This window comes from Aethalodelphis obliquidens, unplaced genomic scaffold, assembly GCF_003676395.1.
Source record: "Aethalodelphis obliquidens isolate GAN/ISIS:26980383/991018 unplaced genomic scaffold, ASM367639v1 scaffold8, whole genome shotgun sequence".
Lineage (NCBI taxonomy): Eukaryota > Metazoa > Chordata > Mammalia > Artiodactyla > Delphinidae > Aethalodelphis > Aethalodelphis obliquidens.
Window position 1 is genome coordinate 15293254 of NW_020837952.1, and position 20112 is coordinate 15313365.

At 39.6% G+C, this 20112-nt stretch overlaps 1 protein-coding gene across 4 annotated transcripts in view; it reads right to left on the reverse strand.

Moving 5' to 3' along the window:
• The window catches only part of GRIP1 (glutamate receptor interacting protein 1), a 695695-nt gene that overhangs the window by 468668 nt on the left and 206915 nt on the right, over window positions 1–20112 (reverse strand). The gene's annotated exons all lie outside the window — the stretch shown is intronic.

The following is a 20112-nucleotide window of genomic DNA, read 5'->3' on the forward strand; positions in this document are numbered from 1 at the left end:
TTAAAGTTTGCTGATGATTTATGTCATTTTAGTAGAAGCATGCAATAGGCTGGACCATATGTATAGGTAATAAAAAGAGCTCTTTTATACAAGCCTGCTACTGCTCTTGGTAAGGAGTCAAAGCTCTAAGGAAATAACAAATATGACATGATGGCTTTGCCATCCTGATGTGTCTAAGATCTCTGCACCCATCTAAGATACACTGAGTAAGTATTCCTTATGGATAACAACGTCACACATTTCTAAATGCTTGGAGGAGCCCAGGCCTGGGAGTGCCAGGACCTTATCTCCTCCAGAAGATGCCTGCCTCCCCCATGCCTTCTCTGGCTTCCAGACTTCCTGGGACTTTATCCACAACCCTATTCTATAAGCCTGCCCCTAGTTAATGGGTGCTTTCAGGCGGTGACATAGTGGCAATTACATTAGCGTGCTTTTCAATACATCTTTTAAAACAGGCCATAGCTCTTGGAGTAGAAAATGTCTTTAGAAGGATTCCCACAACCACCCTCTCGGAAATTGATTTCACTAAATTTGGAGAGAAAATACAAGTGTAATACTATTTTAATGTCTATTTTTAAACACACATACCTTTCAACTTTAACTGTAAACAATGAAATGATGAGAATTCCTTCATTAGAAACATGAGAGACTGGCATTGATAAAAATGCTTCCATTAATATCATGGATTAACGGCCAGCAGGAGTCCTTAGGGTCCTCCTTCCCTTGTGTTCACCCTTACGGACTGGAAATGAACAATATCATTAATAGGCCTCATTTGCAGGCTGGCAGCCGGGTGCCCCACCAAAAGGATGAGTGCTGATTAGTTCATTTGAAGGGGAGGATGTTTATTGCTCACAGTTGGGAAGCTTGACCATCAAAGCAGTCCACTGCTCTTTCAAAGAAAGGAAGGGTACATTCATGTTGCTTTTCTCTTCAAAGCCCATCCTTCAAATGAGGGCTGTAGAGGAGGAAATGCATGCTTTTATCCAAATGATAATTGCCGTCAAACAACCTAGTATGAAATCAGTTCCACTGTACATGGAAACATCAGACTCTGTCACTTTCATTTATTTCCCTAGACTCACTACTCACGGCTTTCCTTTTCTCCAAGGAAAAGTTAGTAATGCCTTTATTCTCATTCAAATTAATTTAACACATATTTACTGAGTGCCTTCTATGGGCCATAGCAGGCCAGCAGGATACAAAGGTAAATAAGGCATTGTTCCAATCTTCAAAATCTCACACTAGAGTGAGAGATTTAGAGAAGAGTTGCCTTAACAAAGGTAGCTAAAACATACAGAGAAAGGACAAAGAAGCAAGTGACTAACGCTACTTGGGTGAGTCAAAGAAGGCTTCAGAGCAGAGAAGATGTCTCAGCCAATCACTGATGGGCACTTTGTATAGTTTCCAAAAAGAAGGGCATTCCTGCAGCAGTGGCTACAGGCACCAACGCCCAGAGAGGCCCCCACTGTAACTAGTCCAGTGTGCAATGTGTGCAGGAAAAGTAGAAAGAGGATGGAGAGGTTGGCAAGGCAAAGTAATGAAAGGGCATAGTAAGGAGTTAATATTCGATCTTTCAAGCAATGAACAGCCACAAACCGATTTGAGTTTTAGAAAAATCACTGATGAGCAATATGGAGAGTAGACTGGAGAAGGATGGTAGAAAGCCAGTTAGAAACCTACTAGAAACCTGTAGTAGAAACCTACTACAATAGTCCAGTCACATGGGGCTGAGGGTGGGAACCAGGGCAGGAGTGAAGGGGTGGAGAAGAAAGGCCAAATATTCTTAAGGCAGAATAAAAAGGAGAGCATCAGGGGTGAGGATCCAGTTTTAAGCTTGGGTTCTTTGAGAAAGGGGATCTAGAACCCAGCAGGAGAACAGTTTTAGGGAAAAGGCAATGAGTTCAGCCTTTCCCAGAACATCAATAGGTGAGGTAGAAGAAATACTCTTCATTCATTAAACTATCACCAGGTACTATTTATGCTTCTATGTGTTTTACAGCACTAATTTTAAAACCTTAAAAAATACTTCCGGGCTTCCCTGGTGGCGCAGTGGTTGAGAGTCCGCCTGCCGATGCAGGGGACACAGGTTCGTGCCCCGGTCCGGGAGGATCCCACATGCCGCGGAGCGGCTGGGTCCGTGAGCCATGGCCGCTGAGCCTGCGCGTCGGGAGCCTGTGCTCCACAACGGGAGAGGCCACAACAGCGAGAGGCCCGCGTACCGCAAAAAAAAAAAACCAAAAAACAAAACAAAAAATACTTCCAGTGTTTCAAACTGAGAAAGCTTGGTGGGTAATGGGTAAAATCGTTAGCAGACAGAGAGATGAGGTTAGAACATCAGGATTACATTAACGAGACAGGACTCTACTTGCCCAGAGCAAATGCAGGAGATGCAAGCTCTGATCAGACAAGACTCCTGCCAGGAGCAAAGGTGTGACACACTCACTCATGCATGGGGACAAATCAACTTAGACATAATAAAGCCAAAGGATTTGATTAGGAATGTTTGGGATCAGTGACTGGGTTACAATAACAGGAAAGGAAAGCACAAGGACAGAACACTGCCTGATAAAGGGGGCAGTGTATATACTTTGGTTTGAATTGATAAAAATAGGTGAGTGAGTCAGGTGATTCTTTCTGGTTTGGTAATAGCGGTAATCGGGCAAGTGAGAAAATAGAAGAGGTTAAATAAAGAGAAGCCAAATAAATAAGAAAGGATGACAGAAGAGGCATAAGGATAACAAAATTGTCAGAGTGAAATACTGGGGTCGTAGATAAGGGCAGCCTCCTATGTATAAAGGCCAATTTTAAACTTAGCCGTGAAAAAGACATTTTAAAGGGCAAGTCAGAGCAGAGGCAGAAATGATGAGCTGCCTGGGTCACAAATACAACAAGAACTCCAGCACAGGCTTGAGAGTTTTCTAGCCCAGGAATGAAATCAAGACACTAAGTGCTGTCTGCTGCAGTAATGAGCATTACTGTAATAGGACCATTGCTGTGAAAGAACGCTAGACTACTTTGGATTTAATTCCCAACAGGCTCATATTCGAGGTAAAAATACAAAAGGAAACGGAGAAAAATGGAAAAACTTGCATTTACTGAACAAAAAGAATTGTTTCCTTCACTGCTGGTAAATAACGGACAGGGGGAATAATTTAGTAGGCAAAATTGCCAAATCAGTGATTCTAGAATCCCTAATGTACCTATTATAGAGACCACTGTGGGCAGGTAATTCAAGTATACAGGCCCAGCTGTCTCTCTCCTATGTTACCAGTTTATGAGGTCAAATTGTAATAGACACAATTCTATGGAATGAGAATTTTCCAAAGGATTTAATTCTGCAAGTTAATTGCATGTAGTATTCACCTATGAGTTTATTTTAAACATGTCTTTGCATATATACACTAATGCCTCAGTCCATGAATATATGTATGAGACTACATGGAGACTCACAGTCATACAAGAAACAACATAAAGCAATGGAGGTTATTCTTATCAAGGAACAATAATGAGCTACAAGTTTGGGTGGTGGCTTTTAATTGTTAAGGAAATTATGAAAGCTCAACATTTTCCTAATGTTAATCTGCTGGGAAATGACTAGAAAACAATGTAGGAAGAAAATCTGTCCTAGACAAGAGCAGGAAAGGAACAGGATCATTAGACAATGACAGGGAGGGCTGCCCTGTTAATGAGGCGGATGTAAAATTTTTCCTAGCTGACTGGCCGGCATTTTTCTTGCCAGTGATGTTATCATTCACCTTGTAAAGTGAAGTCATTTTACAACATCAGGGCGTAGTATCAACTCTGAAAGACCTTAAGATTTTTCATATATTACTGAGAAATCTGTTTAAATTGAAACCTACTGAACTCCTAACTATGCGCCAGACAAGAGTCCCCAAGCCCTAACTGGTCATTTGGGCTGCCAGAGGCACGTTCAAGGGTAGAAGTCATGTCAGCCTCTGGTCTTCCAGTACCTGACCAACAACAGTACTGTTAACTGTGCACAGACAAGCCCAGTGAATCTTTTTTAATTGGCTGGTCATTCGTCTACTTTTTTCTAACTATCTAAAATATTTTAAAAACCATTTTAAAATTTAAAAGAATTACCAGGTAAAATACCAACTGCCAGGTAAAAGACCCATTTAAATTTGAAATTCAGAGAGCAATGAATAATTTTTTAATATAAGTATATCCCAAACACTGAATGGGCTATACTTCCGCTAACAAAAAAGCATTTGCTGCCTTTCTGAAATTCAAGTTTAACTGAGCACCCTGTATTTTATTTGCAAAATTTATTTTGCATTTATTAATGTATTTATTTGCAAAATCTGGCATAGCTGAGCTCCCCAGGATATGAGAGAAATGCTCAGAGTCGGGGTGGGAGGCAAAAAGGAACCCAAACTGAAGATCTATCTGAGTGATTGGCATATAGTACACGCTTCCCATGTGTTTGTTCCTTCTTTTCTTGCCCCTCTGCTAGGCCTTAAAGAAATACCAAGACGATTATGTTCCTGTCCTCAGTGTGCATACTACTAATAAAACAAATACAGTCATATAATGAAATATGACATGTGGTAGGGCCAAAGAGGAGGCTGGGAGCAACCTCCTATACAAAGGAAGAGATCAAGTCTAGTTAAACATGCATCCTTATCTAATAAGCAAACATCGCTTAAAATACTTCTAACACAAAGACATTTGGCAAAATACCAAAACACCTGGGGTGTTTTCAGTATCCTCCACATTCCTCAATATACATTTTGAGGCTTACCCTTCATTCCCTAAATTATTTTCTACAGGTATTAGCTCAGCTTCATGCCTTTGGACTCAGTTATGTTGGGCTCAAATCTCAAGTCTCAACTAGGATTTCAGGAAATACGTCCATATAGGTGGCCACAGTTAACTGGCATACAAAGCAACCAGACCACAGAAACTGGGGTGCCATTCCAGCAGCGCAAAGACACCTTCATTACTTCTGGGAGCATCTTGGGGTAAACATCCTCCTTTCACAAATGCCAAGCTCAAGGCTTATATTTCCCAATTCTGCAAATCACATTTACAAAGGCTAAGTAGGCAAAATAATTAAACACACACATGTTCAAAACACAGATTTTATTTTTTAAGTATGTACAGGACTGAAGTTTTCTATAATCTTCACAGGCCTAGTTATTTTTGTCAAAATAAGATCATCAGTGATTCCTCTACTCTTGCCCCTATGCCACTTCCAACATGGAGATTAATTTCAAGTGCTTTGTTATTAGTCCCCTCATTGAGATGAGGCATATTTTTATTTATTTATTTATTTTTATTTTATTTTTTTAATCTTTTTTTGCGGTACGCGGGCTTCTCACTGCTGTGGCCTCTCCCGTTGCGGAGCAACAGGCTCCGGATGCGCAGGCCCAGCAGACATGGCTCACAGGCGCAGGCGCTCCGTGGCATGTGGGATCCTCCTGGACCGGGGCACGAACCCGTGTCCCCTGCACCGGCAGGCGGACTCCCAACCACTGCGCCACCAGGGAAGCCCAGCATGGGCTTTTAAAAAGTAGCTTTAGCCACGTTGTTTTAAACTTTTTTTTTCTAAAAATAAAAATGATGCCCACTATAGAAAAAGGTTTTAAATGAATAAATGAATTACCCAGAGAAAAAACCAAACATCTAGAATGTTTGCTGATAACATCTTCATATTTCTTATTAGTTTTTATGTATATACAACTTACATAATATATAATTACTTATAATCTTATTCTATATAAAATTTTGTACATGCGCTACTGAACATACGTTAGACATATGATTTTATACTGAAAGGATGTTCCATGATTCATCACTTGTCTATATTTTAGTAAGTGTTTCTGATCAAGACTTCCTGTGTTGGATCCCAACACCTCCAATTAACCTTGTGTGGCCATCAGCACTCCCTGCCTTGGTTTCCTCTGGTTGTTGTTATGAGACATAAATGAGTTAATAATAAGTATAGCACTTATATACTGCCTGACACATTATGAATTCTAAATAATGTTAGCTATTAGTATTTTTGTAATTATGATAAAATTATTTTGTATGTCTTTTGAAGGCGAGAAGCTAGAAAAATCAGAACAGAAGAGTGTAGATAAAAGAGAAAAATTCCAGTAAGACTGAGAGGAATTTCTTTGATACTACCAGAGATGAAATTTTGTATAGATTTCCAATGTTTGGCACATAATGGATACCCAACTGATACTGCTGAATGAGTTAATCAATAAATCATGGACCAATGGCTTTTGGCTTAGGGGCACAGGTCATATTTTCATTTGTTTCCATGTATAAGATGTGTCTCTGGAAACTAAAAAGTAAAATATAGAAAGTCACCAACTTCTTATGTCCTTGAAATCAAAGATTCAGTCTGTAGAACCACTTGATATTTATAATAGAATAAAGGTTGTTAAGGTTGTTGAAATATTACGTAACTTTGTATTTGGGAAGAGATTCATTCATCAGACTGAAAAAGCTTTTAATTGAAATTGTCCAAAAAATTCCTTATAAAACCCTTACAAGTAATAGTGGAGAGAGGGGCAAAATACCAAGTAATAGTGGAGAAAGGGGCAAAATCTCCTAAACCAAATTCTGAAATGTGAGCTACTATTTCTGAATTAATAACAAAACATTTAAATATAAAAAAAGATTCCATTTACAATAGTATCAAAAAGAATAAAATACTTAGGAATAAACCTAATCAAGGAGGCAAAAGACTTGCACACTAACAACTAAGAAACGTTGCTGAAACAAATTAAAGACATAAATAAGTAGAAAAATATCCCATTTAATGCATTAGAAGACTTAATATTGTTAAGATGACAATGCTACCTGAAGTAACCTTCAGATTTAATGTAATTCAATCCCAGTGGTATTTTTTGCAGAAATAGGAAAATCCATCTGAAAATTTGTATGGAATTTCAAGTGACTCCAAATAGTGAAAACAATCTTGAAAAAGAAGAATAAAATTGTAGGTCTCATATTTTCTAATTTCGAAATGTATTACAAAACTATAGTAACCAAAATAGTGTGGTACTGGTATAATGACAGACATGGAAACTAATGGTATAGAAATAGCCCAGAGTGAAAGGCAACTTACAAAACAGGAGAAAATATTTGCAAAGCATATTTCTGATAAACGGCTAGTATCCATAATATATAAAGAACTCCTACAACTCAGCAACAACAACATAAAAACAACCTATTTTAAAAGTGGGCAAAGGACTTGAATAGACCTTTCTACAAAGAACGTAAACAAATGGTCAATAAGCACATGAAAAGATACTCCATATCACTAATCATTAAGCAAGTATGAATCAAAACCACAATGAAACACCACCTCATGTCCATTAGGATGGCTACTATCAAAAACGCCCCAAAATACCAAGTGTTAAGGATGTAGAGAAACTGGAACTCTTATGCACTGTTGGAAATATAAAATGGTATAGCCTCTATGGAAAACAGTACGGTGGTTCCTCAAAAAATTAAAAATAGAATTATCATATAATCCAGCAATTCCACTTCTGGGTATATGTCCAAAAGAATTGAAAGTTAGATTTTGAAGAGATATGTGTACACTCATGTTCATAGCAGCTTTACTTACAATAGCCAAAAGATGGAAGTAACCCACGTATCTATCAATAGATGAATGAAAAAACAAACTGTGGTATATACACAGAATGGATATTATTGAGTCTTAAAGAAAGAAGGAAATTCTGACACAAACTAGGACACGGATGAACCCTGAAGACATTATGCTAAATGAAATAAGCCCGTCACGAATTCCCTGGTAATCCAGTGGTTAGGACTCCATGCTTCCACTGCCGGGGGCCCGGGGTCGATCCCTGGTCAGGGAACTAAGATCCCATAAGCCGCACGGCGCGGCCAAAAAAAAAAAAAAAGAAATAAACCAGTCACAAAAAGACAAATAATGTATGATTTAACTTACATGAAAGGACTGGAAAGGGAGAAGGGAATGGGGAGTTATTGTTTAATTTAATTGTTTCAGTTTTGCAAGATGAAAACAGTTCTGGAGACTGGCTGCAGAACAATGTTAATGTACTTAACACTACCAAACTGTACACTAAAAAAAGGTTCAGACGACAAAATTTATGTTATATTGTGGTATATTTTACCACAGTTGAGAAGAAATACACGATAAAAATGTTTAAGGATAAATACAGAAATATTTCATGATATATTCTTTCTGGCTTTAAATTTTAGGTTACACTTCTCTCTTTTGAATCATTGGGTAAGTATTAAGTTCTGTCTTCCCAACAAAACCATAATTTCCGTGGGATCGTGGGCTGGGTCCCATGATTTGGGCCCACAGTAGACTAACAATAAATCTTTGATAGTTGGTGCTAAAAAAATTAACATAATAATGTTTGGTTAATCTTCTGTTGAGCCTCAAACATTAATAGCCTCTACACTAGCTGAGAGTAATCAGCAGACAAAGGAGAATTTCCATCCTGCAGGAACATCTATTTTAAAAGACAAAAGCCTGAACAAGAGGAACTCTATTTAATTCTCTTAAGGAAGTGCCCAGAGGACTGCTGGCACTTTAAATAAACTCCTTACCTTCCAGGTCTTCAAGGGGGGAATGACTGGTATTAAGGTACTCTACTCCTCCCCCATACAAACTGTCTGCTTTCATCAGCTGGACTATTCACTGTTGTCCAAATCTGCAACACACATTTTGCTTCTGAACCTTTGTTCACACTGTTTACTTCTCCTGCTTAGTGTCCTCTTGCCTCAACCCAGCAATGCTCACGTCTCACTCCCTGCAGGAGGGACTCCCCAGGATAAGCAGTTTGGAGTCTGCTATCTTTGGTGATTGCTACCATCTGTAATTCTCACTTGCTAGGATTTTTAAAAGTCTATTATTTATACAATCCTCTTTTCTCAACGAGATCTAGTCACCAGTTCTTGAACTGTCTGTCTGACTGTCTCCTTGACATTTCCACTTGAGTATCTCAAAGTTACCCCCATATCAATACACCCCAAATTGAACTCAAGACCTTATCCCACACCCAGGGCCTCTTCCAGTTTTCTTGCTCTTGATGAATGGCCCCTGTGACACAAGCCAGAAATCTACAAGTCATCTTCATCACTTACTTTTCTCTCATCTTCAATATGGACCTATCTTGGAATAACGTTGTTATCTCATACCTACCTTTGCATTTACCAGGTTTTTGCTGTCTCCACCACCAACCTAGGACTGCATTGTTTTAATAGGTTTTATTATTATTTAGGTATGGTAAAGCCAACACATTGGGAGATGACTGACATTGAAGAGACTAGACGGTTTCTTCTACTCAAAGTTCCCAAGAGAGGGAGTAGGTGTCACACCACAGGGGGCAGAGGATGGGGGCGGGGGGGGAGCACACAGGGAATCATGGGGCTCAGCCCTGAGGCAGAAGGAGAGGGAGGAACTGTGGGCAAGAGCCTTTACTCTGGTTTCCATAGGAAGGAACAGATGAGGCGGGATCGGCTAGTTTAGGATTGGCTCGTAACTTCAGCAGGTTCTGGGGCACTGGGGCTGTGCCTGGGTGTCTGGCATCTGGCCTTGGGGTGATTAGGACAGGCGGACAGTGGGCCACAGAGTGAGAGCCCAAGAAAGGAGGTGGTTGGTGTGTGGAATTAATCAGCTGCTCCCAAAGGGGAACTGACCAGTCTCCAGCCAAGGCCTCCAAACAGGGTCAAGACAGCACTTAGACTACATTACAAGCACATCACCCTGGACCCTTCACTGCAACAGCCTTGTAAAGGCCTCCCATCACTCTCTCATCTCTAAGTTCCTCTCCACCCTCCCCTAAAACCCTTCGGAGATTTCCTATTGCCTCAGAATAAAGACAAGTCTCTAACACGGTTTATGAACCCCTGAATACTCTGGTATTCTCACTTCCCCAGGCACAAGTTTCACCTTGCTTCCCCTCACTATATACTTAGTTCTTATCTACCTGTATATATACCTTGTCATTTGCTCCACAAAAAGGTGCTTTCCTGCTGAGAAGACATCAGTTGTGAGAATTTTAATGAACATCTTAAATCAATTCCAGTTCTATGATTTATTTTTACTTGGCAAATCAAATAATGTTATTTAACAGTAATTAATCAGATGCTGCTATCCATTATACATACTTATCCGCATCACTATACAAACCCCAAAGGCAAAATGGCTGGGTTTATTTCCATAGAACGAGTAGGTTTCACGTAAACATCTTAAATTTGATTACTGAATCTTGCAATGAAAATGTCTGTTCAGAAAATCCTCGTTTCTAGGAACTTACGAGCTAACAAAGGCACAAATTTTGCTTGAGGACGTGTCTGACAATTCCATCAGCCTCCTAAGCAGCCTCAGGATCCAATGGCAGCATGTTAAAAACTCACTTCAAGATGAAATTTCTCCTGCAGCATTTAAACTGCGGGAAGAGGATATGAGAATGTGCTTTAATTTCTTTTTTACTGATGCACTATCATCATTTTAAATAAAACATTTATTGAAGAGGCAGCAAGTAAGTTTATTGGATCCTTGGGTTTGTCATAATTTCCCTCACTAACTTGAACATTTTGATTCATTTTACCAGGAGACAGAACCAGTCGTTAAGTGATATGATTCGCTTCATACGTGACTTCCAAAGGCCATGATGCTAACATCGTACTAAATCAGTATGAATAGGCTTTGTGGAAAGGCACATGAAGCCTAGTTGAAAACAAAGTTCTTTTGTAAAAAAACGAAGTTCTTTGTAATAACCCTAAATTAGTTTTCTTTATCTCTGAATCTTTGTTCTCCTTTTCCTTCATTCCCTCCTTTCTCTCTCTGTCTCTCCCTCTCTCTCCCCACTCCCCTCCACCCTCTTGTCTCTCCTCCTCTTTCAGCTGGTCTGTCACCAAGTTATTCAATAAGAATTTAGTGAGCATTATCTCTATGCAGACACTATACCAGGCCCTGGGGATAAAACAGTGAACAAGACAGAAACGAGTCCTGTGGTTGGGAAGCTCACAGTCCAGAGGTGTGGCCAACCATTAGACAATTACAACCTAGCATGGGAGAGGCTATGGCAGGAGAAGTGCAGGGTGCTACAAGAGCACATAGGAAGGAAAAATAACCTCAACACAGGGTCACAGAAGGCTTTCTGAAAGAAGTGACATCTAAACTAGAACATCAAAGAATCAGCCAGATGGACATTCTAAATAAATTTCAATTTAAGTAGAAAGAATGCTGATGTAGCTTCTAATTATAAGGATTCTAGAGTCCATTAGCTCTTGCCGTTTGCCCGCCTAGTTTTTCCCAACTCCCATCCAACCTGCACACGTCACATCTCTCCTCCAGGATATCTAGCGGCCCTCAAGATAGCATCTCATCTCACCCTGTGTCACCAGTCCCATCTCATCTCCCTGAGATAAGCCTCCCACCTTTTACAGGCTCCAGTGCACGCTCAGTGCTGGGAACACTGATACCTGCTCCTTCCTGCTAAGGAGGCCTGAGCCTCTTCTTCTATCTGGTCATTTCTTATATGTACAGACAGCTCATCTCGCATTCCAACCTCCTCTGTGAAGCCTTTGCAGGTCACTCCAGCCTGTGTTGCTTCCCCTTTTTCTGAACAACTTATTTTCTGTGCCACTTATTTTGAAACCTCTTTTTTTCTTACCCAACACCACAATTTGTGTTATTTTCATTTCCCTAATTATATTACAAATTCTTTTAGATCTTAAAAATCCTTTTATTACCTCTCCTCCTTACCACCGTCTCTGTAATCGTGTTAAACCCAGACTACCTCCTTAATTGAAGGTAAATGAAGACATACCTAGTTCCTAAAAGACATGTGAGCTTGCTCTAGAACAAACAGAATTACAAGAAACAAAATAGCCCTATTGGGCTTCCCTGGTGGCGCAGTGGTTGAGAGTCCACCTGCTGATGCAGGGGACACGGGTTCGTGCCCCGGTCCGGGAAGATCCCACATGCCGCGGAGCGGCTGGGCCCGTGAGCCATGGCCGCTGAGCCTGCGCGTCCGGAGCCTGTGCTCCGCAACGGGAGAGGCCACAACAGTGAGAGGCCCGCGTACCGCAAAAAGAGAAATAAATAAAATAGCCCTATTTACAATCCCTGTGCCAACATTCACCAGGTGCCCTTTGCCTTCAAATGGTGGAGGATGGTGCTCTGGACCCATCTTAGCGCTGCCAGCCCTGCCCCAGCATGAATGGGCCACTATCACCACTCAACAGTGTCTGATTCTTACCCTGCTCGGGGGCCCAGAGAGTCAGGGCACCAGACCCCTTCCTCACCCTGTTCATCTCTGTCCCTCAGTGTTCAGGGGGGTGGCAATGCTGATAGCTTGAGCCCCTTAGAAAAGGATGGAAAACGGTCTTCAGCTAAGAAGTTACCAAATGTCCATTAAAGCTCTAGCTGTTCTGACTGCAAACAACAACAACAATCTATCTCTCTTCTTTATTTCCAAGGATCAGTTACCTCTTGGCGAGCAGACGTAGTCTAGCGCAGAAAGCACTGGACTAAAAGCCCCGCATTCCAAGCTCAATTCGCGCTCTGCTGGCTCTGCCAGTCTCCAGCTTAATAACTCTGACCTAGCCTCCTAACACCTCTGTGTCACAATTTTCTCATCCACAAAATGAAGGAGTTGCGTCCAGATAATATTTAAAGTCCCTTTTCAGTCTCTCCTTTACGGAGATACATTCTATAACCCCGGGCACGTCTAGACAAGCAGAGCAGTAACTGGTTAAAGAAGGAAGCACTAGTCAGTGTAAGGGGGATATGAGACTAAAGAGGAGATGAATTGTATTACAAATCCCACAGATGAAAATGAATCTGGAAAACTACTGTGACCGGACATATCAGCTCATCCTTTGAACACATTATCTCTCTAGGACGTTAGCTGACAACTCTGGCCAATCAGCAAGCAGTTTAAACTGTAGTTCTGTCATCCAGCCCTCCCTGTGAACACAGATCTGGGTTCCTGAGAGGTGACTGCACAGTTTTCAAGATCTTGGAACAGTTGTGGATTCACAGTCAGGACAGCCCTCTGTCAGGCGATGAAACTGTGTTGTAAGACTCAGTAAAATATCACCCTATTGGATTTGCAGGTGGCAAAGTTTTTATGTTGTTTCTTGTTGTTGTTGTTTGTTTGATTTCTTTTTTATTGAGGTATAATGGACATATTATAATGTCAGGTGTACAATATGATGACTCGATATTTGCATATGTTGTGAAATGATCACCATGATAAATCAAGTTCACACCTATCACCCTACATGCTGTTTTTGTTTCAACACTTCCTAAGAATGGATTTCAACTTTGCATCTTGAAATCACAGATCTTGACGCAATCTTAGCCTGAGATGGAAAAGGGGTGCAACAGAAACAAAACATTTTCAGTGACACCAAAGGGTATTCTCAGGAATACCTAGAGGTACCTCTTGGATGCCTAGGACATCAGGAACATTGCTGCAAGAGTTACTGAATAGAGTTAACAAAGAAATGCAGAGCACGTTTTCTTAAAAGCACATCTTTCTGAAATAAAAATATGTAAATATATTTATTTACTATTTTCAGATAGGACCAGCCAGCAAATAATGTCCCTCCCTCCCTCTCTCCTTCCTTCCTTCATTCCTCCCTCCCTTCTTTCCTTTTTTTCTTTCTTCTCTTTTTAATTAATGAGAAAAGGAAAATGTGACCTCTCTCCTAATGCTGTCTCTCCTTTTGGGCTTCTCAGCTCTTTCATTTCTCTCCCTGACTCCTTTAACATCTCTGAGCCTTGACTTATTCAGCCATTAACAATGTAGGTAAGGTATCTAGCATGATACCTGGAATCTTTTAGTGATTTATTTATTCATATTGACCTCACGCCAATTGCGATTTGAGGGAATACTTGGCCGATAGTAAGTGCTGAAGAAATGTTAGTTTCCTTCCCCTCCTTCCTCTATTTAAATTACCCCTAGTTTTCTTGAGAGGGAAGGATAAACTGAAAAGCAAGAGGAGTTTGGGAATAAAGGGTATGGAGATAAACTACTAGTAAGTGATACAGCTGTTCCTTTTTAAAAGCTTCCCCATCTGAAAGAACAACACCCTTTCACAAGACACAGGACATCTGGAAACAGGAGGCTGCACATTAAAGGAGGAACATTGGCAAATGCCTCTGTCTCTGACAAAAGAGGACGTTATGGGTAGGGGGATGTTTTCACAGCTAGAACAGCTGTCCATCCAAGAGCTCAGCTGCCCAAAGCCAAAATATAGAGTTGTATTATAATTACAATTGAAATTTATATAGCCTTCTTATACTGCAAACAGCTAACCAAATCTTCATATTGCAGGGCTTCACAGCCATCCTGGAGATTTGTCCAGCTGGGCCATTCTAGACGTGACTATGATGCAATGGAAATCAGAAGATGCAGCTGAAGTGTGCTTGGGCACACCAATTTCACCTCTCTGGATTCAGTTTCTCTATATGTAATATGGGCTAGTTTAAGTTCCCTTTTAGCTCTAAAATCCCTGCCATGGAAAGTGGGTAACGTCACCAAGTGCTCACTAGTACCTGGCTGAGCAGGATCTTGCATCCTCTTTCTTTGTTCTCTGAATCGCAGTCTCTTCATACATTTTTTCTTTCTCGTATTAAGCAAACTATGAAAAGACTGAGCATTCTTCCTTTAATCACAAACCATTTGCATTTTTCAGGTTGAATGTGTCTTTATATAATCATAATTGTAAACCTTATAAAAAACCAACCTATCTGCAGCCACTATGGAAAACAGTATGGAAGTTCCTTTAAAAACTAAAAATAGGGCTTCCCTGGTGGCGCAGTGGTTGAGAATCTGCCTGCTAATGCAGGGGACGCGGGTTCCAGCCCTGGTCCGGGAGGATCCCACATGCCGCGGAGCAGCTAGGCCCGTGAGCCACAACTACTGAGCCTGCGCGTCTGGAGCCTGTGCTCTGCAACAAGAGAGGCTGCGATAGTGAGAGGCCCGCGCACCGCGATGATGCGTGGCCCCCGCTTGCCACAACTAGAGAAAGCCCTCGCACAGAAACGAAGACCCAACACAGCAAAAATAAATTAATTAATTAATAAACTCCTACCCCCAACATCTTCTAAAAAAAAAAAACTAAAAATAGTTACCATACGATCCTGCAATCCCACTCCTGGGTACATATCTGGAAAAGATGAAAACTCTAATTCAAAAAGATACATGCACCCCAATATTCATAGCAGCACTATTCACAATAGCCAAGACATGGAAGCAACCTAAATGTCCACTGGCAGATGAATGGATAAAGAAGATGTGGTATATATACATAATGGAATACTACTCAGCCATAAAAAAGAATGAAATAGTGCCATCTGCAGCAACATGGATGGACCTAGAGATTATCACACTAAGTGAAGTATTTTAAGTCAGTAACAGAAAGACAAATATCATATGATACCACTTATATGTGGAATCTAAAATATGATACAAATGAACTTATTTACAGACAGACATAGAAAACCAAGTTATGGTTACCAAAGGGGAAGACAGTGGGGGCAGAGGGGATAAATGAGGAGTTTGGGATTAATATACACACGACTATATATAAAATAGATAAACAACAAGGACCTACTGTATAACACAGGGAGCTATATTCAATATCACGTGATAAACCATAATGGAAAAGAATATGAAAAAGAATATTTATATTTATGTAACTGAATCACTTTGCTGCATACCAGAAACTAACACGACGTTGTAAATCAACTATACTTCTATTAAAAAAAACCAAAAAACCCTGTCATGACAGGTCACTCCATTCACAATTCTAACTTCTTCATGACTAACACTCCCTTTCCTCATCACATCATCATGCATTAGAGTCATAATCTCTAAATAGAGGGGATACAATTTCAAATAAAAAATTTAATTGCAATTTAGGGGTATTTAAAGCCTTCCATAAATAGAGCCAGCAACTTTAGCTGAGAAGGGCTGGGTCAAGACTCTGAAAAGGGCTGTCTGTGGAAACACAAGTTCATTCTTCCATTTTTGGACACTTTTTTGTACCTACTTTAGTCACGAAAATTATATCTCCCGTTAGCTGTGCCAGGGAATTTTTTTTTCAGAAGTAAATTTGATGCCTTTCCAAAATTGCATATGATTAGCTTTAAATCAGGAAAGAGGCCAAGACTTACTTACTGTGCTGAGTTAGCAGCCCTCCCAAGAAGTTAAACTTGAGGTCAAAGAAAAAGAAATGTCATTTAGAATGAGACCACAGTAGGAAACAACCCTTAATACCTCCTGAGTTTGGGCAGAATTTTTAATCATCCCAAACAATAAGCAAATAAAAACTGCTTATGCACACAAATAAACATAACATACCACTGTATACATTAAAATTAATTTGGATATTTTTTCCAACCCGTGTAAATTTATATAAATTGATATAAATGTAGTGTGATAAAACACATTTTTCTAAATACCAATTATTGATATCAATTTTGAAATATTTCTATTTCAAAATAGAAATAGATTTTGAAATACTTAATGATTTTGAAATATTTACTCGATACATTATTAATGGGAAATCTGGGACAATTCCCATGTATTTCAACTAATGACAAAAGATATAAAATGATTCCATTTATAATTCAAAGCCTGGTGTCACAGCAAGTAAAACAGTTTTGCTGTTAAATACTGCAAATCATTAGTGCTATCAGCATATATGTCTTTGGAGAGTAGACTCACATCCTAACACAAACCAACCTCCATTTACTGCAAACATAAGAGTAAGTAAAACGTGGCAGCCTGGCAGAATGCATCTTAACCCTCCCAGGCAACTGCTCTCCTTGTTAAAGTTCCCCTTGATAAATATGAAAAGTAACAGATGACTAACATGCTATTAGCTCAGAGTTTGTGTCTCATGGGTCAAACGCTGGGGGCTTTTTCTTCTGATTGGGAGCATTTTAGAGTAACCATGAGAGAACTCTTTACATGAATAAGAGAAAAGGGAGATTTTCAAATCTTCCAGTTGCTGTAGAGCTCATGTACTTTGAAGATGCTCAAATACTTCTGTAAATACCCCCAAATCTTTCTTACAAGAGGCAAGGTGGTTTTTCTTCTTAAGACATTATCATTACCTGTCAGCCGCCAAGGACACATTTGATATTTGGCTTCAATATCATTTTCAATGAAAATGAGATTTCATTTTTGAAATTTATCTTTTTTTTTCTCCTTACATAATCAAAAGCTCAAGTATCTGAGGGAGCCATTTTAACAATTCTTCTCTTAAGTAATAATTAAAGCCGCTGCTACACAGGAGTTTTATGTCTTTATAAATGTCAGCTCAATTCTAATGAATCAGAGCTTCTCGGAAGTTCTAACACCACATGCATGAATATATACAATTTTGAAATGTCTTTTTGCCATTTATACACTTATAAATCATGAGCCAAAGTTAAAACCCCAATCGAGTGTGTACCTTTCACGAATTCTTGGGCCAACAATTACTGGCATGCATTCTAACACCAGAATTCTTCCCCAGTTACTGACAGTAAACATGACACTGAGGTTGCAGAAAGACTTCGATATCTGAAGTTCAATTACACTTAATTCTATAAGAATATAATTTGAGAATTCATGAATATGATTGGTTGCTGTCACTGGAGTTTTTTTTTTAACATACATACAAGTCTATATTTTTTTGTTGTTCTAAATAGATATTTAAAACAGAGCATTATTTTTCTGATTCACAAAATTACTGAAACATGTCTGATCCTATTAGGATTAATAAATAATGACAAATCTTTTCACACTCATTGGATTGACAGGGATAAGGAAGAAAATAAAGTGAGAGATGCTGTATGCTAGATATTATACACTGGGAATATAAATATAAATAAGGTACTTGGACCCTTGATGTGCAATCTTGTAAGAACAGACAGATAAACAGATTGTATTAAAATGGAAACGTGCAACGACATAGAAAGCACAGATTAATATTTTATATTAGTTACTCCAGGGGTAACTAATGAAGGAGGGCTTTGTAGGAACTAGCATTTAGCAAGCAGTGATTAGACACCAGGTTCTTCACTTATATCGTCTCATGGAATCCTCACAACAATCCTATACATCACCGTCTCCATTTCATGGCTAAGGAAAGGAGACTAAGAAAAATTAAATAGTTTGGCAAGAGCACATCATTGATAAGTGGTAAGACTGGAATTTAAATCTTGTCTGGGTTGCAATCTCCAAATTTTCCAACTGCATGAATGTGTTGCAACAAAATGCAAAATGAAACCTGAACAACCTATGTGCAGCCTAAGCTTCATGACCAATACATGGATGCTGCTACCAATTTAAAACAAAAGTCATGGCACTGATGCTAGAGAGGCATGTATGAGATGGGGCCAAGGACAGGAACATTACTACCCACACCACCCAGGCAGGCAGGTAACATGGAGAAACCCCAACCTGTTTTCCTATGGACTTCATTCCCATGGCACTTTGTTCAAAGAAATTACTTATTTTTAAATTACAGTGTCCATCTTCATCAATATCGTCACTGTTTGAAGAGATGTTTTCAGGCTATTCCTCCCTTCCCATCTGCTTTTTTTGGGCGTGTGTGAAGACAGAAGGTGGCTGGAAGGTTGCGAAGAAATCACATTGGTTATCAAATGTCTCAAACTATGTTACTAAGTCATTAAGACTGACTTAGAAATATTAGGGTTTACCACCTGCTACTGTACACAAGGCACCTTATATAACTGGTCAGATGCTGTTAGTCACTTTCAAGGACATCCCTATCTTCTGGAAATGAAACTACTCTCTAATCAAGTTGGTTTAAAAAATAGTTGTTACATCTGGAATGAAGCAGAGAGAAAATACATCTTTGCACTGTTTGTTCTGAGCCTGTATTCTCACGTCAGAGTCAATATCCCACTTCATAGGTGAGAAAACTAAGGGCATGAAGAGAAATGACAAGTACGCTTTCAGAGTTTGGGAATGTCAGGTTTGGTCCTTGAATCCAAGCTTGTTGACACACACCACTTAATGCTTTATCTTCATGCTTCAGAAAGATTTTTTTTTTCAATTAATAGTATATTTTTGAAGGTTAAAGCATTTACAAATCAACTAGAGGAAGGCAACATTTCACCATTTTTCTACAAGAATATCGTAGATTATGTCATTCTAAGATAGCAAAAGAAAAGTCTCATTATCCCGATTACTGAGCACTGATTACTACATACAAACACAGAATAACACAGTCTGCTGATGACATGAACAGAACCAGCTAGAATCTGCTACAGCAGTGTTCCCCAAAGTGGGTTCTGAGGAATGCTAGTTCCATCAAACATTCCCTCATTGTTCCAATAAGTTTGTGAAACTGGAAATATTTTATTCTCTTCATGCAGATTCCTAGTACACTCTGGCATATAAAGGTTTGATAAGTCTTACAATGTAAAAGAACCTGTTTAATGTTATTTAATTCAGAGTGCTTCAAAATAATGAAAGCAAAACAACAGAAGTGGTTGAATATCAGTGACTGAGATCCCAGAAAGTTTTAGAACATTTCTAGATTCAACTCCAACAGATTAGTTATATCAAAAGTCAAATCAAACATGAATTTTATAAGGTTTCTATTTAGTATCATTTTTCACATAAAAATAATGCCTACTCTGAGCCAGGTGTTCTCCTAGGCCAGGGGTAGCAAGAAAGCTGAAACCAGTGTGTCAATCACAATGAATTTGTAGTAAGCGGCTGACCAAAGCATGGTGTTCAAAAATACCATGCGGCTATGCCTAGATTCCGAGAGAAAAAGTACCATGATTGACTTGTACTGTCTGCCACAGATGCAGAATTGAAGCGTGGAGGCATGTGGCCATATATTTTCAATCCATGAACTAGGCAGACATAAATGAATAAAATGTGGCTCCTGACTTTAAGCAGCTCATTTGGGGTGGGGAGAGGTGAGGCATATCATCATCTAATTTCAACACAGTGAGACAAGAATAAGAATAGGAGACTGTAACAGAAAGAGGAGCGCAGGAGTGATTGGCTAGCTTCAAAGGTTAAAGGCTGGGCTTCCCTGGTGGCGCAGTGGTTGGGAGTCCGCCTGCCGATGCAG